Source organism: Dromaius novaehollandiae, chromosome 2 (assembly GCF_036370855.1).
Source record: "Dromaius novaehollandiae isolate bDroNov1 chromosome 2, bDroNov1.hap1, whole genome shotgun sequence".
In the NCBI taxonomy this organism is placed as follows: Eukaryota; Metazoa; Chordata; class Aves; order Casuariiformes; family Dromaiidae; genus Dromaius; species Dromaius novaehollandiae.
The window spans coordinates 104,807,254-104,829,407 of record NC_088099.1 but is presented as its reverse complement, the minus strand read 5'-3'; the positions used below and the strand labels follow the sequence as shown (position 1 = coordinate 104,829,407).

General features: G+C 39.7%; 1 long non-coding RNA gene across 2 annotated transcripts in view; it reads left to right on the top strand.

The window, feature by feature from the left end:
- LOC135327552 (uncharacterized) overlaps positions 1–5,564 on the top strand; it is a 110,131-nt gene extending 104,567 nt beyond the window's left edge. For both annotated transcript variants that reach the window (XR_010387862.1, XR_010387863.1), the window contains 2 exons: positions 2,576–2,811; positions 4,238–5,564. This is a non-coding gene — a long non-coding RNA (uncharacterized LOC135327552). The remainder of the gene's footprint in view (positions 1–2,575; positions 2,812–4,237) is intronic.
- The last annotated feature ends 16,590 nt before the right edge of the window (positions 5,565–22,154 follow it).

Below are 22,154 nucleotides of genomic sequence, written 5' to 3'. Positions count from 1 at the left end.
GAGCATGGCAATCAAGAATCATGCAGTGCTTTGAAAGGCATTTAGAGAAGAGCTACTTTTTCCTGTGTGCAGTTCCAACTGGCTATGCCTAATGCTAACAACAGCTTCATAGTTTCTACCCAACACCAGATTCTCTGAGTACCTTAAGCTTTTAAGGCACAGTTATCTGTACTATAATTTCTTTTCAGTTGAGAAGTAGCACTTAAAAAAACCAGCTACCGATAACTATGACATCAACTACAGATTGTTACACTCTCTCCGTGGATCACATCCTGAGCAGTTGCTGCACCAAGAGCATATTTCATGGACCATATTTCACCTAGACAAGGCTTTTAAAATTAGATTGACACCTTCCAAATTTAGTTTGTTATCCTAGACTTTCCTTGAAGGCTGAAATGTGTATGCCTGCAGCATCAGCCACATTTAAATTTAACTTGCAGATCATATATTTGGTAGCTGGGAAAAAAAATCTTATTTTTTGTATATGCTTGCCAGACACCTTTTGGCAAAGACAATAAAGGGATTATAATCAATTTGAAGCAAACAGAGACTCCTATCAGTAAAGAAATTAGACCTTCTCTACCCATGGCTTAAAATGACAGCTGTCCTCCCTAACTACTAGTGCTCCTGATGTCTGAAGCCATCTGTTGTCAGTTGTGGCTGTACTTTGCTGTCAGACTCTGAACTAGTAACTTCCTCGGACAATTTAAATGTTATGCTTCCTGATATATGAGCAGCCCTAGGACATCTTTAATTCCTTCAGTACTCCAACTTTTTACACAGACTTATGTTGCTCCTCCTTTAGACCAAAGAGCCACAATTTTCCCAATACGTAGTTTGCTATTCTGAGCAATCTTTGTATGCCCCCTTTTACTGTTGGGGCAGAACTCAACTGAAGTACCCCCTGCTGTGTTGCATTTTTTTCTCACAAATGTTTTCCCCCTTAAATGGACTTTTTCTTGTTGTTGTCAATCTAGCTGTAGCGCGGCACCTCTGCTGTCTTTTCCAAAGTTTCCCTGAGGCTCTAATCATGTTCTTCCACTGTTTTTCCCATGGTCAAACAAATGCTGTCTACTGTAATTGCAGATCTATGCAATCTGAACTGTTGCATTTTCTGATGCAACTCTTATGTCCTGAAATTAACCCAAATGCAATCTGAGGAAATTTTGTCAAATGAAGTGCTGCATCTGCCCAGACTTGTTGGGCATTGCCATGGTAAGCATTAACTAGCACAAAACAATGAGTTATGTGTGTCATCTGTGCGAGATTCCAACTTTAAGCTCTTCATGGCTTTTCACTTCCAGTCTTTTGTCATCTACAAGATTTTTTCTGGTAGATCCGTGGGTTTCCCTCATTTGGCAAATTCTGGCTACTTTGTCATGGTCTATTTGTGTGTCTTCTAGTGTCCTGTCTTGGAGCTCTTTGTTCTAGGCTTCAGGTGTGAGTGGGTCTCTTATTCACTATCCAATTTTTCCTTCACAGTGGCTGTAAGGCTCTGCAACCTGAGATCAGTCACAGATTTTTTTTTTTTCCTGTTTGTATTCTCTGTTCAAGAACTGCCATCTTTCACATTTCTTTCTTTCCCTGGAATATAGCATACTTCAAATTTTTGTAATGTGATTTCACTTTTAGTTCTCTGTCTGAATTAACTGAAGACTGTAAAAACGATTCAACAGCTTCAGAACCCACTGTTGCCAGAAAAAAGATGATATTCTGATTATATTTTTTTCCTGAACCTTTCAAAACAAAGAACTTTTTTTATCTTTTTCAGTTTAGCATAATTGCAGAGAGGTTCAGTTCCAATGGAGCTTCTAGGTGTGCCATTCCCCCCCCCCCCCACACACACAAAAATTGTCTTATCTCTTTTGTATGCATAGTGCTTCAAGGAATGATCACTGGATCATTAGGTGCTTAAATTAGTAAATGGAAGAGATGAGCCTTATATATCTGGTTCCATCTGGCCGCCCATAACGAGAGTTTGACAGAAGCCTAAACAGACTCAGCCCAGAAAACTCACAGCTTAAAGACAAAAACTCCAGTAGCAAAAGGACTGAGTTAAGCTCCACTAACTGAAGGCATGAAAATCAATCTGACCATTGATGATACTCATGGATTAGAAGTAATTTGGAAATGTCACAAAGGAAGCTCACAGTGGTGAGCCAGCAAGCTGTACAGTTAGTTAGGATGTATGGTATTTTAGTTATGACAGAGACAAATTTGGGGATAATGCATTTAATTTCATCAGGAAACTATGCATGTAATCAATACATGCATACAGGGTGGGTGTGGATGTTATCTAGTGCCGTTTATTGTTTGTCTTACTCCTGTGATTGCTTCCCGCTGTCTGAGGGAAACTCTACGAGAAATGTCTTTAGATATGGACGTCAATTTTAAAATTCCTGCTAAAGTTTAACTTGCTAAAGAACAGGAAGGACTGATTTGTTACAGTCCTTAACAGCCTAGTACGTGTCTGACAGAGCATTGTGTTGCCTTCTTTGGGTCTCAGAACTGGGCCATATCTTTGATCCAATACAACAATACCCGCTGTGAATTGTGTTTCCTATGTAATTTTTAGGCACTGAGGAGACAAAAGTGGTTTTCTTTGCTGCTTTTCCACCTGTCTGCTTCTGTTGCTATGGCTGTTTAACAGCAGCCTGCAACTTGCCGCCTCCCTGCATCCCTGCTCCAAGACGCTTGGTTCAGCCTTGGCCAGCTGCTGCCTGAGGAGCACCGTGGACGTTGGATGATGGGGGAGGCGTGTCAGTATGAGAGGACAAGAAGTGCCATAGCTCACTCTGTGGTGTGTGAAAGGTAGGTCTAATATTCCTAAAGGGATTACTCCTTCGAACTACCTCTGGGGGTAAAAGTAGCAACATGTTAGCTGTCACATAAGAGATAGAGCAATCAGATATCTGTTCCTGTATTAGCTTCATCTTCTGAGTAGTCACATGAACTCTTTTACTGGAATTTTTGTACATTTGCCTGAAAGAAACCAAGAGAGATGTGCACTAGCTCTGTTTATTACTTAGATTAAGCCAGGCATGGCAGCAAGCAAAACCTGCTAACAGATTGTCATGCTCACAGACTCTCCACTTTGGAAGGTCAAGATGAGACTGTGAGGATCTCATCTTGTGGAAAGCAGCTTGAAAGAGCTGCTCCTTGCGCGTGCCATACTATGCAGTTGTTCTTTCACTATATACATTCCTTAAGATATATTCATTCACAGATCTCACACTGTTGGTTTTAACATTTGATTTTTTTTGATACTAACTTAATTGTCAGTCCATAATTACATACTTGTCTTGCTGTGTCTTATCCGTGCCTTATTTCTAGTACCAAAACAGCCATGGGACTTAATTCAACACACATCCCAGTGTAGCAAGCAATCGTATCTTTATGCTCTGTTTCCTAATTAACATAAAGCTATATTTCCCGTGCTGGTTAGAAAAAGAAAATTGCTGCATGAAGTCCTCTCTCATTCATTTGCCACCTGCTTATTGCAAAACTCTCACTGGGTAGGCCTCTCAGGAGACACTCTTCTTCTGCTTGCACTGCTGTGTTGCTACAAGTCCAGTGCAGTCAACAATGTGGCTGGGATAAAATTCATAAAATTCAGACCTGCCTCCTGTCTCTGTATTTCCTGTTGGCTCAGGTCTAGAGAGGGAGAGAGTGTGACAAATAGAAAGGCCAGATGTGGAAGAAATGATAAATGACAAAAGCCTGAGAATGAAAATCTTGGAAAAATGATTCATTCAGAAAAGTACACACATTTTAAGATTAATACCTTAGTTTGTACAGCTAATTCTGCATCATCCATTAAGTGGTTTGTAACTTGCCAATACATATCAGCAAAATGAGTAAGTTAACTATCTGTATTACTTTGGCATAGGGACAGCTTCAGAACCCAAGTGAGAAAAGTTCGTGGTTTTTGCAGAATGAAATGTTTCTTGTGCCTCCGCCCTTCCTAAACTGCAGAATCAAAGACAATGTTTCAATCAAGTTAATGTAGAAAGGCATTACTAAAAGCCTGCTTATTTATTTTGTTACTGAACTTTGTTCTTGCTCCTTTTGTGGTACATTGCTTTGCTTTGCATTTTGGTGGAAAGTACACCACACATGCCCTTTTGACTACATACACCTCATGGCTGCTCCAGCCAGAGTATAGCAGTCAATTGAATACGAAGTTTAAGATTGAGAAAGAAGTGCTTTGGGGCACAGGATGCTGTTTTCCCCCTAGGTTGATGAAAGGCCCATCCCTGGCTCCTGCTGGAATGCTGTAACTCTCCTGGAAGGGAGAGCAGAGAAGATCAAAGACAAAATACTGCCAAGGAACAAAACTTATAAAGATTCTGCAGCCCGTCTAATTATCACATCATTCTTTGAGTCAACACACCAGGCTTCTGGTGCCAGCTGTGAAAAAGGCAATTAATAACTTTAAACTAAGCCCGGCTTCAGGCTGAGGACAAGAAGCTGTGAAGAGCTATGTACAGGTAACAGACCTACTGTTTTCATCCCTTAATGCGGCACACTGATCTTTTCATGGTGGTGTAGTAGGGATGGGGGGAAATGCCTTTAAGAAACTTGGAGAAATGGAATTAAGTCTCTACAGATTTTAAAAGGTCTCTGTCAATCCTGAAAATGATGGCATTTTAAGAAGATAAGGCAAGTACCACTCACATCATAAAAGCTGAAGTACTGCTTTGCAAATGCTGCAAGGGGAATAGCAAGGAGTTTGTATCCTGCTATCCTGAACTGAACTTTCCAAAGCGAAACTGGTTCCTACCAATACATATTATGCTCTGGCTCCAACAAAGGACCTTGAAGATTGCTAAACGTTCCTGGTTGAATCATTGCAGCAGCTGGTGATGTAAACTTTGTAAATAGTGCTGTCTCCCTTTTATAGGTGTGAAAGCTAAAGCACAGAGGGCAATGCTGATTCGAATGAAAGACTTGTAAAGTCCCAAATGTCTGTCAGTTGTTTCTAATCAGTCTGACGTTGGGTTTTTGTTTGGGTTCAGAATTCCAGTTGTGAATGTGTGCCCAGGTTGTGTCCACTGAAAGAGGGCAACATTTTTGGCACTGAATGACTTACTCTGGCTCAAAGAGGAAGACTGTGTGAAGACTAGGAATCAGGTCTCTTCATTTCAGTGCCTGTCCTTGAAATGTAAGACTGTATTTCATCTTTTTAGCATGTGAATAACCTGTTCCAGGTACCTTGTAATACCTTCATGCACCACACACTAAGCATTTTCCATCAGTGGCAGGCTTGGCAGCCAGAAAAGTGATCCCCGGTACCTGATGTGTGGTTTATGGAAAGAAGGATTTCATGACCAATTTTGCTACACATTAAGGGCAAAAAATTGCCCAAGTGTGTTTTATATATACATCTAGCAGAAATCCCCGGTATTTCTGAAGTTGTTTCTAAGCCACCTTGTTTCAATTTAAGATTTTGCTATAAAATAAACCTTCTTAAAAGCTGCATGTCATTATGTTTTGACTTAAAATTAAAGGAACATTGTAACTTCTTTTATTTTGTTAATATTCCAAAAATAAATATTTTTACTTATAAAGCTTTTAGGAAAATTCATTCCTGTTTACAGTCCCAGCACATGCACCATGCTGGTTCCAAATCTGTCAGCCAAGCAGCTGTCCTGCCATTAATGCTCTTTAGCAGCTGTGTTCTTTTTGCTACCTAGGAACCTGTTATAAAGCATTTACAGAGTTCCATGCAGTCAGGTGTCCCTGCAAAAGCAATGTCGCCTGCAAAGCAATGTAATAAGAGCAATCTCTCTTCCAACACCATCAGATATTTTAAATATTTTATGTCAGTAATAAAAGACAAAAGCAAATTATTAATGTGCTCCACCCTCCTACCCTTTAGACAGTTTAAACAAGGAAGTTGTACCTTTGCAAAAATGTCCACTTGAATGGAAAATCTGTCCCCCTCCCTTTGCTTCTGTAACACTTTATGAAATGAACTAGAAAGGTGCTGAGGAATGAACAAATGCAGTATAGATACGGTATGTCCCTGACAGCCCCCTTATTGTGCATGCTAGCAGAACTGAGGTGTTTTATTTGGCATTTAGGTATTTTGATGACAGGCACCACAGAGCAGTCAGTTTCAGGACTGGACGTAAACTGTCCTTTTGCTCAGAAAAGGAGCATGTCTGTTTCTCTGTCCTATCCTAACACCAAAATGTTTTCAACTTACGTTAAAGAAATCAAATCACAGAACTGGGCATGATGGTGATCTTGGGAAAAATAACTGGAGTTATATCTCTGCAGTAATTCTGAGTTAAATTTCAACATTTGTAAACATACCAGTCAGGCCAGCTCCACCACTCACCAAATTTTCAACGGTGTGCAGCCTTTCCAGGGGCAGTATAAAAAGCAGCTACTAGCCAGCATTTCCATTCATGAATGATCAGAGTTAGGCACCTTGAGCACCTCAGTAAAAGTCACCTGATTTGCAGACAATGTAGAAATGAGTACTTGCTTCAGTGCTCTTGGCAAGTTCTTCCTTTGATTTTGGGAAATGGAGCTGTGGAGTTTTTTCTTTGTTGCTTAGTATTATCCTAAACCTTTAAGAGACCGTTGAAGTCTGCAAGGATTCCTTGAGAGTCTGATGGGATTAATTAAATCAACCTTGTAATACCTTTGTTATGCTCAAGTGCATCATGAATTGTATGCATTGTGGTTGATTGGTGTGATTGTGATCCCGTCTGGCAGAAGCTGCCTGGTACAGAAAACTAGCAGAAAGCCTTGAGGTCAGATTTGTTTACCTGCAGCTGAACAAATAATATTTTGTTACGTCTAAGATAAGAGTCTCTGAGGAAAGGCAGACACTGAAAATTCAGCCCAAACGTACTCTAAGTGCCTTGTAGAAGGCCTTTGACGACGCAGTGATCTCTCACTGATTGGAGGGCAACCTCTTGTACCTCCCAAGAGAGTTCTGCACATATTGCCAGTGGCTTTCTGTAGAGCTGAATACAGGGCATAGTAGTGATGCATCTACACCAAGCATTGACTTCAAGGAACCTGAGCTGGCTCCAAGCATGCTGGTGTAGCTACCTGGCAAAGCAAAGCACAAACCCAGATCCTAGATGCAGTTCAGCTGCATCAACAGGGCTTGCTCTTGAATTTATCTCCCCCCCCCCCCCCCCTTCTTACAACACTTGTATGGGACACAAAGACCTTTGATCTAGGTCTTTGCTCTGAATCTGAGAGAGGTAAGATCTAGACAAATATACCCAGAATTATTGGGAAAAGTCCCTGATTTCTGGTCTGTTGAATAAAGGAGCAATAGGGAATGTTTTTGTGTAGCTATTTCCTGTCATTTTTTCAACCTCAAATATTTGAAAATAATCGTAAGTAACTATCTATCTAATTGTCTAGCCCTCTCTGCTGGAAGAAGAAACCATAGGAGAAGGACTTGGCAGTCAGCCAGGAATGGGAAATCTTTTCTTATCTAAATATGACCATAGGACTGTAGAAATGCTGGTTGAGAGGAGCCGCTGGATTTCAGAGCTCTGTTCAGACTTCACTGGCAAAATCCTAAGGTTCATACTATGGTTAAAGAATGTCCTACTGTATTTGTGTTTGTATCATTTCTTCAAGCCCAGTTGTCTGTCTGAAAAGAAAACATATAAGACAATAAGTGCCAGTTTGAACTTTCCCTCTGTTTGTCCGCTTTCCACTAACTTTATAAATTTTGCAGTTAGCTATAGCTATGTCCCTTCTTTATGCATCTCCCTAGCATATCTGGAGTTGGCAAATGGCAATGCCAAGCTGCTCTTTGCAGATGGTGGCTACAACAAATAGGACACACAAACTCAGAAGGAAAGGCAAATATCATAACTTCATTTCCTTACGGAGGCACGTGGAACTGAGAATAAGGATATGTGCTGGCATAGCATGATGGCCCTTGGACTAGCTTTTTTTATTTTCAACTTTACTTTCAGGGTTAAAACTTTTAATTAAAGAAAAATAAACAAAAGTGGCCAGTATTACTCTCACAGACATAACTGAAGGTGTTTAACCAGTAAAGGAAACAGAGCTGAGAGATTATCTTAAACTTCTTCCCTATTGAAACAATTCATTTTATATATTGCCACAATGCAGCAACTTTATCTGAACTTCCTTCCAACCTCTATAAACATGTCTTTAAAGTAAATGTTCTGCATTAATATTTGAAAAATTCACTCTTTCTGTGACATTGGGAAACAACATTTTTAAGCAGTAGTAGTAGAATTTGCTTCAAAGCAAAGCATTGCATTATTTGATGACTTTTTCTGATTATTTTTTCCAACTTAGTTGGAAAATATGCTTAGTGCGTAAACCAACTGTAGCGTTAACATCATTTCTTCTGGCTTCTAGTGAACTTTTGTTACATAAAGCTGAGGTCTGGATCTAACAGTTGTTCTGGGGCAAAACCTCCATCAAAAGAGTTTGTCTGACTAAAGTCTGAATAAAATCAGATGGATAAGAAAGACTACCATTTGTTATCCATTCCATACTGAAGTGAATTGTAAAACTGCTGCTAAGGAATATTGCTTTCTGATACTCAGTTTCCCTCTTTGGAGAATGCAATGTGTTTTCAAAGAGTGATGGGAAAAAAAAAAAGCCTTAGGAGAAAAAAAGTTAGGTACCCACTCAAAGGAATGACAAAAATTGGTGCTGCCATTCAGTAATGAGAAAATTGTTTTGTTATCCCTGAGCTTGTCTGGGGGAGATCTCTGCTGAAGACTGAAAGAAATTGTGAAAGGGAAAGGATCTGAACATTTTACTGCTTTAGCTTTTAAAGGTTTTAGTGTTGGATTCTGCTTTGATTCCCATTACTATGGAGTTGCTTGGCGTAAGCGTGGGTATACCTGATGTATTAACCTGACCAAGCTGTTACAGGGAAGCGGTAGATAAGACACAAAAATGTAAGACTCAGGATTGAGGGCAGGACTGACAGGCTCCATGCCTTTCCCTTAGCCTTTGCCCGCCATCTCAAAGTTCCCACCAGCGACTTGCTTCCAGCCCTCCCAATCTCTTGTAGTTCATTCCAGGGAGATTTGACTGCATGGGGGGGCTGTTTTTTATAGATTTTAACATTGTTGCCTCAAGGTCTACAGTCCAAGTTCTCACACCGTAAATGGATATCAACAAATCAGTGTGGATAAGAAAACATTTCCAGTGTGCTTCAAGTTGTAAATAAGTGGCACACCTTCACCGCTTTCCCCCTCCTTCCCCCAGCCATGCAGGTGTCTTCAGGAGGACTGCACTTCTGCACAGGCACCAGCATTTCTAAATAATGAGTGGTTTTGGTTGCCCTCATTTGACACATGATCAGGTATCTAATCATCAGAAAGTAGAGTAAGAGCTGCTATTTTTAAAGACTTCCATGAGGTCTCAAACTGAAGACTCAGAAAGCCATCAGCATGCAAAAGTAGCCCATGTACAGAGATACACAGATACGGATTTGTGCAAGCTCAGTCAAATTGTGCAACCATGGCAAACTCAGATTATTTTGAAGTGAAGGCTGTATTAGTGGGGAGACCCCGTGTTTCCTGCCTTGCTCCCTTTTCTCTTTCTGTGTGTTCCTTTTTGCCCTGGGGGCTTTTCCTTTCTTTCTTTTTCTTTTTTTTTTTCTTTTTCTCTTTCTCCCTGGTAATAGCTTCGTGGTGGTTTTACTCTGTTGACAGCAGTCGGCAGCAAATGCTTCACACACCTTGAAACAATTTCTTTCCCAGACCATGCTGTGGAATGAATCTAATGAGCTTAGATGCTCTAAGTATGGAGGAGCTGAGTTTCTGTATGTTTCAGGAGGGACAGGAATCTGACTAAATCCCGTTGATCTCAGTTGGAGGTGGTTAAATGTATGTTTAAGATTTGGGGAAAAGGACTGAAATGCATAGGAGAGAATGGAGCCCTGAGGAGGGGGGATTTTGTGGTGAATTCTGAACTCCTTCATTTTTCTAATTAAAAAAAAAATCACTTAAAATATTGAGGTAAAAATATATATCTTTTAATTCCACTCATTTTGGAAATTCCCAGGTTTAGGAAGAATAACTTGTGCCCCAGGAATCTGGGGTCTCCAGGGGACAGATTAGATCCCTAGAGTCAGTTAGAGAAGCCTAGAGGGCTGCTCTGAATTACCACTGTGCATTCAAGGGACAATTTAGCTGTTAACCATAGTCTAAACCAGCTGCGAGACCTGATTATTCCTGCACAATGAATTTTGCTTTTGAACCTGGAACTTCTTATAAACTATCCCCCCACCCTAAGCAAAGGATGGAAACTCAAAAAAAAGCTGAAGTAAATAATGCTTTGTTACCTGGTTTATTATGTAGGGCTTCATCATGCAGTCACTGTTAATGATTGAAGAAGAAGAGGTTACTAGTGTGAGGCAGAAAAATCCTACAAATGTTAGGATGATCAATAGGACGAAAGTCTTTGAATTAAAATCTGAAAATTTGAATATAGAAGATTTGAATACAAACTAAGTAGAATAATGTAAGGGTGCCTCTGGGCAATTAAGGTTTCTAGGAGGGGAAAAAAGTCTGTTTTGTGCTCTTACAACATAAAGAATTCTCTCATTCATGGTCTTCATTTTGAACAGCCACGTAAGTCTCATACACATTATACTTAAGGGCTAAAAAATGCCATCAAATGCTTGTCTTGAAGTCTCTTTAGGAGTAAATGCTGTGTTTATGTGACACCACAGCCTTGCCTTGCAGATGCATTGAAATAGTGTTTTTTCTGTGTTAGTACAGAGCCATCTTTCCCTTGTCCTCGCTGTAAATGACCTCCTCATCTGAAGATAGTGTTGCCGACCTGCCTGCTGGGCATCTCTGGAAGATGACAATATCTTCATGTTGGCAGTTTCCTAGAGAACTTCATTCTAATTTTCTGCTTATCTGCCAGAGGGGTCTGATCAGACATGCTATTTGAAAGGTGTATTGGAGTTTGTAAGCCTTGTGAAACAAAGCAGAGGTTAACCTGGGCAACCATCAGGCTGTTGTTGAAAATTGGCCTACCTTCAGAGGATAAAAGAGCAATGGGAGGGTCTCTTCAGGCAAACAGCTAGCGAGTGAATTGCTAAAAACCCTTGATCTTCAAGACACAGAAAGAAGGAGCTTTCTGAACTTGCAAAAGATTGGTAAACTGGAGATTGACTACAAAACACTGGTGCCCGCTCACGTAGTGGGGTTGGGGACTGTGCTGTATGGACACGTTACAGTTGGAGGAGAGATTTGCTATGAGGAGATGCTCTAGGGTGTGGTGAAGACAGAGGTATTCTTGCAAACCAGGTGGGTAAGTCAGCTCCTCCAAGGTGAATTTCAGATGAAACCTGGACCAGTTCATTATTCCAGGGTGAAACCAGGAATTTCCATGGCTTTGATCAAAATCATACAAAAGTAATGGAGATGGCTTGCTTTGAAGTTCTGAACATGAATTTTGAGAGAATCCAAAATGCAAACTAGAATAAGCTGAAATTTCATTCAATAAAAAAGTTTTGTGGAAAAAAAACCCCTATGAAATCTCCTGGAAAGAAAGGAAATTCAATGTTTTTAACATATTATTTCAAATATGATGAAAAAATATGCACCATGTTTCAATTCTTCCTCTAAAAGCTGGGAAGATTGTTAAAATGAAAAATAATAATATTTTCATTTAAAAGTGATTTTGCTTCACTTTTAAGAACTACCTTTTCTCTGATTCTTTTTAATTTTCACGTTATCAGAAAGAGTTTAGTATAGACTCTTTTGTAGCTTGATAACATGATCATGTAAGGAGCAAAGTTCATACTTTCTCTCTCTTTTGCAACTTGCAAAAATCCAGAAAGAGACCAATAAATGCCCATTTAGTTCCCAAGCAGTTCTTTGGGAAAATCCTTTTTTTTTCTCTATCTGAAAAATTTCCATTTTTTTTTCTGTAAAAATTGTTATGAGGAAAAAAAATCTAACCTGATATTCATTTCTAGTGCACACAAAACATAAAATTGCTTTGTACAAATACTGTTGATCAGAGATTGCTGAGTTTATCTGTTCAACTCTAGGGACACTGATTACTAAAACTGTGGTTATTAAGGAGGCAGAAGCAATATTTTAATGGAACTCCAGATGTGCTCTGTGTGTGTGCATTTATGTGTATACACATACATAAATATATAGAAAATATGTGGGTATGTGATTTCCACATTACTGGGAACTCTTATATCAAGACACAGACGTTTGATAGTGAACCGTACAATTCATCCTGAAGAGGAATAGTTTACACACAGCTGAAGAACAGACACTATTTAAAATGTCAAATTATCTGTTTCATGCAGCTTTCATCTTGATGGACATTAATGTAACTTTCTTTTGCCAAGCTGAAGATAAACTGTTTGTCTTAAAGTCTCATTCCAAAATAGAGAAATGACTGTAAGTGCCTCACCCCTAAAAGGAACAGTATGTGATGAAACAAAATATGCCTGAACTTATATTTTATTTGCTGACAAATGACTTTTGAGTGACTGGTTGTTCCTCAGCTTCTTTTCCAATCCTCTATTTTTATGAGTTTTTTTTTTAATACTGATCTTTCCATAGACTGGTGACACAATGTCATCTCCAGATTAGAACTGGTCAGAACATGTTTGATGAAATATATTTTAACTGAAATATGCTGCTTCTTGGAAGTCAAAACATGTTGCAGAGGGACTGATGTTGATGAGTCTTTCAATGGGGAGGTTTCTGTAGCCTAGGATGAGGTCTCTGGTCCTATCTGATGTGAAAGTCTGACTGAAAGCTTGATCTCTCTAACCCAGAAATAGATGTTTCAACACAATTCCACACCCCTCCATTTGAAAAGTTTTTGTTTTCATTTCAAGGCTGTATGAAAAGATTTGAAAATCTGCAAAGTTTTGAAATGAACTTACTCTACTGTCGTCCAGCCAGCTCTGTTTGAGACCTTCTCTCCCACAAATTGGGGCCAGATTTCCAAAAAACAGCTAGAACTACGGCCATAGTTCTTTTCTTAAGAAGTTGCCTGTCACTTTTGTTGTACCTTAAGCTTAAGTACTCTTTTTTCTTTGCCACCAAGGCAGGCTAAGAGCTATCGGAGCAGACCACAAGCATGCATACAGCCGGGGCTGTGGTGCAGTTAACTGGCACTGGCTTGCTCTTGCACCACTACTTGCTGGTTTCAGTAGTGTGACTGCTGTGGCCTATCCAGAGTTTTTCTTTCTGTGTCAGCCTTAAAAAAAAAAAAAAAAAAAAAAAAGTTTTTAAATGTCTGATTTCAAATTCCTCCACAAGAATGGCTTAACCGAAACACACCTGGTTGAAAAGGGTTAAGTTGTGTCAAAGAAAGCCATTGTGCCTGTTTTGTTTGAAAGCCTATGGAGGAAAAATATATAGTTAAGTTTGCAGTTCATAGTGAAGTTAAACTTTTGTTTTGTTTTGAACCGTTGTTTCATTGAATGACTTTAATGTTAGTTGTACAACCTGAATTTTAGTGATGTGTTTCTTGCTCTAAAGACATGGAGTCACATTTTCAACCTTTGAGGCTGTGGTTGGATATTAGCTAGATAATCTGAAAACTTGACCAACTCCCCTAATTAGACTTTGGTTCTTGCAGTATAAGGTGAACTTTGTTGGTCATGTTTCCACTCACTGAACTCTCAGGCCGTTTTCTAACATACCTTGAACTTAGTATAAAACCTGAAATATTTTATCCAAAGCAGTTTTTCTGTGGATTCTCTGAAAGTACTAGACTTCATCAGGAAAGGGTTTTTTTAAAATTATTTTTTCAAAATTTAAGCCTTCTTCAAAATTGTGAATATTTTTTGAAAATTGGCTCTCCTATTAGTTGAAATATTATGAGAAAACTGATTTCTTCTCTGAAAAGTATAGTGAGAACTGGTAAGCACTTCTATCAAACTTTCTTCCATAGAGGACCTTGGGGTGCCATTCTCAAAGATAAGGCTTGCATTCGCCAAGAGATTCCATAACCCATTGATAAAACTGGGAATCAAATGTCTAAATATTGCTTGAGGAACTGGGCCTTGGAGAATGAAGAGTCTCTGTCTGCCTGGCAGTCTGTGAGGTGGGCTCCTGATCCCTTACACCACTTTCGAAAATGGGACTTGGTGTGACTGAAGTGCTGCAGGAGACAGTGCTGTAGACCTCTGAGAGTAAGAAAAGTGCAGCGGGACTCCCCAGGGGTCGTCTGTGTGAGTGGGTTCACAACAGTGGCTGTTAAAATTGAGTCTGGCAGGCTGAGCCTTTTTGCACAGACACCATTGGTTTTTACTTAATTCAAACCGCTTAATATGCGTGGTCCACAGCCCATAGGCAGAGCATGAGAGAGGAGCCTGTATGGGATATCACCAAGATGACTGCAGTCCATGAAAGGGAAAATATCCACTCCACCTTCTCAAAATAAGAATGTGTCAATGTGACTAGCTGTTACGGTGGGTGGTCTTTGGACTACTAATATACTGTAGCTGTTAGAAAGGTATTTCCATCCCTCATAAGTTGTAGTGTTTACTTACCCTTGCTATGACACTGCTATTGACTCTGCAGTTGCAATTATATCTAGTAATTCAGTAATCCTAATGATATATTGCAACAAATTGACGAATCATTATATAGGAAACTGTACTGTGGCAGTCACTGGAAACTGTGTAACATCTGCCAACTTTAATTAGAGGTGACTAATACCTTATCCAGCCTCCAGGGTGCTAAGGATGTTGAGTGTTAAATACTAACATTTCTATTAGTTTACATGATCTTAAGGAATGGCATCTCCTTTTGCAAAAAAAAGACCTGATTTGTGGTGTGAGGAGAAACACTATTTCACTTGCTGTTAGTTTTAACTGCCATCAATGGCAGTTGCAATCAGTGACAATGACTGAATTGTCAAAATCAGTTCTGTGAGGAGGAACAAATGGCTCTTCTATAGCCAATAAATTGAAATCTCTTCTCCCTCATTTGGAAAATATTTTAAAATCCAAAATATTTCTGTGGCAATTAGAGTCAGTACCCAAAGAATTCATGAAATGAAGTGGAAAACTACCCCCTCTCTACCCCAGCCTGCCCAAGAATGATGTTCTATTTTGATGAAATACAAGGAGACAGAGGGACTTTCCAACTTTCCTCTGCAACACTACTCAGAGCCATTTTTGCAGATGAAGAAAGGCATGTGGCACACTGTTTTTTTTCAATATACCAGTGAGATTCAGCGTGAGAAGCCCTTGAGGTCCATGGGCTACTTGTAAGGGATCTGTAAACTACAAATTAGGAAAAGAAAGTTCATATATTCTGTACAAAGCATACACGTGGGAATTTCCAAAAATGCTTTTCTTTTCTTTAGAAAATCTCTAGTTGTGGAAATTGCTGTATGCAACAAACACCATAGCAAAAATCATGGGATACCTACCTGTTGTGTAGAACGCTGCCATTCAAGATATTTCTGTGCTTTCTTCCACAGCACCTCTAGTAGAGCCACCACTATCATCCTCTTCTTCCTTTTAAATTGCTCTCCCACATGCAGCTCTACTGTGAAACCAGCTGCTGTGTAATGGCTTCAGGGCAGTGGAAGAGGTGCATTCAGTTACATTCACAAATAAAGCCATGAAAAGTAAAAATGGGTTCAACTAAGTGTAACTTTTACCCATTCCTTTCTTATCTTGCATGTCTTCTAAGCTTTGGGACAGGAGCCTTGTTTAAACATGTGTTGGTGTAACACCCTAATTTTAAATATGGACCTGTAGGCAGCAGTATAACATAAATATTAATACAATAACTTTAACTGCAGACCTTAGCTGAATCCTAGAGCCAAATTTATTCCACAGTACAAATATAGTTATTCAGGGTAATGCTTTGCTTGCATAAAATGCTTCCATTCAAAAGTAATGATAGTATTTAAATTAATTAAGTTACACCTGAAGTTTGTCCATGATGCTATCTCAGAATAATGACCTAACAGTGGTACCCACAGCCTAAACAAAATCAGGCTTTGCGGTTTTAGGTGATAGACAAACACTTCTGTAGACCTCAGGTAAAAAAGGTTTAGCACTTGTGAATTAAGAGCCTCAACCTCACCTTCCAAAGTAAGCTAGCCACATAGGACCAGATTTTCAAAAGCATTTATGCATTGCTCCTCTCAACAGTAGCAAAGTATAAATGATAAAGAGAAGCTGCAAATTACACGTACAGATTTCAATGGGCCTGAGGTGCCTGGGTGCGCATCTGCAGCCATTCACATCTATGTACTTTAAAAAATCTGAGCTTAGATACCTCCCTCAATTTTAAAAATGAGAAATAGCACCACAAAGCCTTTAGATATATGAACAGAGAAATGTGAGCTGAAAACACTTTAAAAAACAATTTTCAAAGATATGTTGATAACTCAGGTTGTAAATAAGGTGTCTGAGAGTGTTTTCTGTATGAGGTTAGTTACAGAAGTAACTTAATTGTCCAGCAGGCATCCGTATGTGTATTTAGCTGGTGAAGTATTTAGAAAACCTGGCTCCTAAACACTCTATACTTGTTGGTTAGGCTCCTAAGTCACTGTTGAAAATATTACCTTTAGAGTCTGCTCTGAATCACCTATACTGTACCTGGTAAAAGAATGCACAAATGAATGAAACTGTTAAAAGCAAATAATTATTTTAAAAAAACATGATTTTTTATTTTTCTATCTGAAGAGGTCCTGTGAAGTGAATGTAAGGCAGAAGGAAAGCTCCTTAAAGGCTTGGACTTGCTTTGAACTCTCCCTTGTAGAAATGTTTTTTGCCCGGTGTCTTATATAAATTAATTTAGTGTCACTTGTGCTGAAAGGACATGTTGACTCTTGATCTTTTGCTCACAGATGCTTTTCTTTGTATATCAGAGAGGTAAGAAAGCATTCATGAAGTCACAGCATTTAAAAGACATAGGTAGAACGTTCTCCCTCCTTCCTTCCTCCACTTTTCAGCAGTAGGAGTTTCTAAAAGTGCTGCTGTGTTGTTGCTCCCCTCAGCTTTCCAGCATTGTCCTTTTGCCATTCAGACCATCCCTAGAGCCACTTTACAGTAGAGATGAGCTGGGAACATTCCAGCTGGGGATGAGAATTAGCTAAGGTGGTGAAATGAAGGAGAGAGTTGGAGCACAGTTACTCTGCAGGATATACTTAGAGATTTTTGACCATGTCTGAACCAAACTAACCAGTTTTGAAGCTAATTTGAGATCAAAAACACAGCAACTGCTTGAAATCTTGTCTGAATCAGGCTGCCAGATCATTTAAGGCAAACCTCAAGTAAGATCACTTCAAGTACTCAAATTAGCCAGTCTTGGCAACTGGGATAGGGCTATTCAGATCAGGGGCTGAGCTACTACTATTAGATTAGGGTAATAAGTGGGGTAACTTAACTTGCATGTATTTCTTATTGCTGTGGTTAGGTGTCTTCAAAGCTAGCTCCTCATATCTGGACTGCACCATAGTGTGGCTACAACCTTAGGTCATGCATGAGTCCAGGGTTATTGCCTCCAGAGTCAGGGTTTGAGTTTTGACCCACCATGAATTTGGGCATGAAAAAGTTCTTACTTTTCAAGGGCAGTGATGTCATTAGATAAACAAATACTTTAACACTCTTTGTGATAGCTTGGAGGCTATAGGAGATGTTCAGTGTGATATGAGATAGTTATTTAAAATATTTTAACTGAATCCACAGTACAGTCAGGGGCCGACTGAAATCCTGACAAAACCATCTCATTTAAAAATACAGCTATGGATCAATAAGTTCATTTTGTTTCAGCTGTAATGGCTCATGTTAGCAGAGTTCCAATATCAGGTTTTATGTCAGAAATTTTGCAGAGCTTTTTTCTAGCAGGGCAATTTTTTCCTTTTTCATGACTGGTTTTGGCTTGCACTTCCCATGGCTTTACTTCAGGAGTCAGAACTCAGGATTGAAAAGCTGGAGACAAATTTCCAATTACCACTTTCTGGTGCCTGCCTTTAAGCAAGGTCCCTCAGTACCTCTCTACCTCTGTTCCCAGTCTGTAAAATGATTATCAGAACTTTTGTCTGCCTTAAATATGAATTGAGGCCTTTGAACGACTGCAGAAGTGAAAAGGGTTTTTATTTTGCAGCCACAGGGAGGATTTTTATCTGCTCTGACAGCCTCTAGTAACGCATCAAAGCAGGAGCTTCCTGTCAGTAAGGTGAGGAAGCACAAAGTGAAGTGTGTGTCGGGCACAGCAATGCTGGGCCCATAACTGTTGTCTCCCTAGTCACATGAGGCCATGGGGTCTTATCTGCTTCTTAGCCTGTTTAGGACCTGTACCTTGTATGCCAGTCTTTCCTTTTGGTAATTCTGTCATCTCAGAGTAAGAAGAAAGTAGGAAGAAAGTCATTTCATCTGCCTTAAGAAAAATATTGGTTGCTCAGAATTACAGATTTACATCTCCCAGAAATACAAACCAGTGGTTCAGACTAGAGCCAAGCATAGGTATATTCTCTCTCCTTGCTAAATGTGCAACTATTTCTGGCTTTGGAGAGAGGAATATATGCATTTTAAAAGGGAAAGCAGACCTAGCTATGAGAGTTTCTTTGTGCAGCTATATGGAGGTTCTTCAGCCTTGTTTTGCAGAGGCCGCTTTCACAGCAGCCCTGAGCCTGCTAGTGGTTTTAGAATGTACCTGAATGGAGGCTTAAAGTAAGGCCACCAAATTCATTTTCACGCCCAACCTCAAGCAAGATCTGAATGCAGATGAAAGACTGAGGCCCCAACCCACCAAATCACCTCATTCATAAAAGAGGTCAGAGGAATCAAGAACACATGTAATTTACAGCATAGCAGTAACAGTGGAATTTTATGGTGGCTTTCAATTATAGTGTTGAAATTGATTTCTTTACCTTCTGTGTATTACACATAACATTTGCTTTGGTACTGGAGCGGAGCAAGCCAAGCGGTGTGCATTAGATCCCAGTGCAGCAGAGAAGTCTCAGCGTAATGTTGCCACACATTTATTTCAGGTGACTACAGAGCATGTCAAGCTCACATGGCTGAAATATGCTTACCCTTCTTTCTACATATATTTCACAAGTTCATGAGCCATAGTTGTTAATAATACCAGCAAATTTGTGTTTAAAAAAGGGCAGATTCTTCTGTAAATATAAGCAACATCTGGTTGTGATTGGGGAGGAGACTGGTGTTGGAAGTCATTCTGAGAGGTTTATAATGCTGCTCCTAAAACTTTCTACAAAATCCCCTCCCTTTTCCCCCCCAAGCCCTCAAAAAAATCTTTCCTTTTTCCTTTGATACCCTGACACTTTCTCTCAGGAAAACTTTAGTAGAGAACAGTGCTTAAGATCCAAGGGAAAAGTTTTTATCTATTGCCCCAAGCTACAGCTTCTACCTGCTCAGCACCTGTAGTTTGATTGATAACACTTTACAAGATGTGATAAAGACACTAAATGCCATTAGTAATATTCCCACACTTGTAATCTTTGCTCAGAGTTCTAGGTTCAGTTATTACCAGTAGCAGTTTCTATTTTCTGCTGCAAGCTGCTTTATTGGGGTGTGCAAACTTGACTTCGTGCATGCAGTTGAAGTATGAATATGACCAAGCACAATCGTGTTTCATATTTAGACCTATATGAAAATCAGAAGGAAGTGCCTCAAGTTACTTTTTATTCTGAAGTAGCTGTGGACAAATGTGTCAATATGACAGCGCAATTGAGAGATCTGGTGGACAAGCTCAACATGAAGAAAATATCACTTCATTTGTTTGTGTGACACTCTCCAGATCTGATATATAATCTGGTGATACTCTCCATTGTTTTGCACTCTGAGTTTTGCACGAACTTGAGGTATGACAAACACTGCCAATAGCACAACTCTGTACTCCATTCTGCAAATTCTTGATTCAGACCCCTGCACTTTTAGAGCCGAAGGAATGCCATATCAGCATAAAGAGCATGTTTTTCCCCTCGTCTGGCTTCTTGTGAGATCACTGTTTGTTTCCACAAAGTAAGCATGTGCTGCTCTGTACTGGCATAAATTAATTTACCTGCCAGATATCAGGTAAAAAAGATCAGAGTACCAAGCAAAACAAAAATCAGAAACCACAGTCATCCTAATGTCACCTAGGGCTTTACAACAGTGCTACCAGCTTTGAAGTCTTCAGAAAAGAAAGTTCCAACACACTGTGAGTGTCGGGGAGCAGAACAGGCCAAGCCTGCAGGACACCCAGCAGCTGGGGGCAATCACTTGGACTGTTTGTGTCTACAGACAGTCCTGCTAGATGAGATTTAATAGCATTTTGCACCTACCATCATACAGAGCAAGGCAGGGAAGGATCAGCTTCTCCAAGCTTGCTGGGCTTGTCTCTATTTTGATTTTGTTCCAAGCCAGCATTGCTGCCCATGCTTCCAAAACATCAAATACCTGCCTCAGAAAAGGCCTTGTAACCACAATGGTTATCTGTAGAAATCCATGCCAGTTTGATTAGCTTCCAGAGTAAAATTAATCCAAGAAATGGTCCTCATGCTAGGTGAAATATCGGCTGAATGGAACTCTTGCTAGGGTAGCAGGCAGAGGTCTCCCTCACATCATAGTTTTGTGTCCCAGTTTCTCCCGTGAGACATGAAGAGGGGCAATGTTTGTGAAATTCTTCCTGGCCACTCATTTTGCAGGGAAGTATATATAATCTTTTTTTCTGTAATATTTTTAAATAGTAACATCAATAATTGTCATAAATGATGGGAAGTGGTGCCTTAAATACCTGTTCAAAAAGCAACTTTATTATGACCCTCTCAGCAATACAGTTTTGCTTCTTATTTCTTCACAAGCATTGCGGAGTTGCTAATTAAAGATGTCTTGTAGGCTCACGCAGGAAGGAAAGAATTTCACAAAATATCCTGTTTCCCACCCCTAGGATGGGAATGGAGTGGGGGGAGAGAGAATGAATCAAAGGATGAGCACAAGAATATAAAGTTAAAACTGCAAAAATGACAATAAGGGTTTGTTCTTTTCCACAGGAGCCTGTCCCTAGAAAGGATTCCTGGTGGGCCATTTCCTGTTCACATTGCAGTCTTTCTCATGAGAATCCACTCTTAAACCCGATGCCTCACTGTAGGCTATGACAGATGGTGGCATCCAACCGTCCCTGACTGAGTGAAGCGAGAGAGAGCCAATGACATGAGACAATACTGGTGGTGTGAGGTGTAATCCACAGCCAACACTCATGTTGCAAGAACTGCAGCAAGAATAAATATAAGTGCATAATTGCTTGTGGCTGCTCCAGATAAAAATAGTGTAATAAGTCTCAAGCATGCAAAAACACTTCAGGAGATTTAGTGCGTTTTGACTAATGGATGTTAATTTATACTATGGGGTCTGGATCCAATAAAGAGATTTCTTGAGGAGTGCTAAGCATCTCTAATACTCATCAAGAATGTCTAGGAGCAATCAAGGAATATTTGGTACCCTCTATAAATGCTCCTGGAATAACTGCTCTTCTAGCTGTGCTGTTGATGTAAACTTCTAATCGCACCCAGCTTGAGTGAAGAACTCTCTAGTAGCGGGTTTGAGAAAGCAATACTTACTAAATAGATACTGTAAGAACACTACTGGTCAGTTGTGTAATGGTGCACTACACCTAGATATTGGTACTCTGTGTAACATATAGAGAAACCAGAGGCATTGGGAAGTGGAGATCCACTGAATGCTGTCATCAATAAATCACACACAAAAATCTCTGTCTCTCACTTGATTGCTCTTGTGAATGCCCAAAGAAACCCACTCAGACAACACTTGCCTTTGTGGAAGATAGTGCAAGGGTTTTTTTTGCAATAGTTAACTAAAAACCATGGCTTTGATAGGAGGAAGGTAAAGTATCTCTTTCTTTAGCTATCCTCTCAGTAGAAAACCAACTTATTAAGCAGTTGTTTCACTTCTGGTTTCAGAAGTTGGGTAGACACCTAAATGTGGAAGGGCAGGTGACTATGGAAAGGCCTGCCAAAACGTTTTCTGCCTGGAGGCAGATTGGGGCATAAAACAATTACAGAAAATATGTGAGGCAGACATAAGTGAAAAATCTGATAGGTCTGATACTGTTAATGTATTCTCATAGCAAATGATACCTCCAAAATTGAAGAAAATGGGACTTCCCTATGCAACAGGATTCAATTAACAG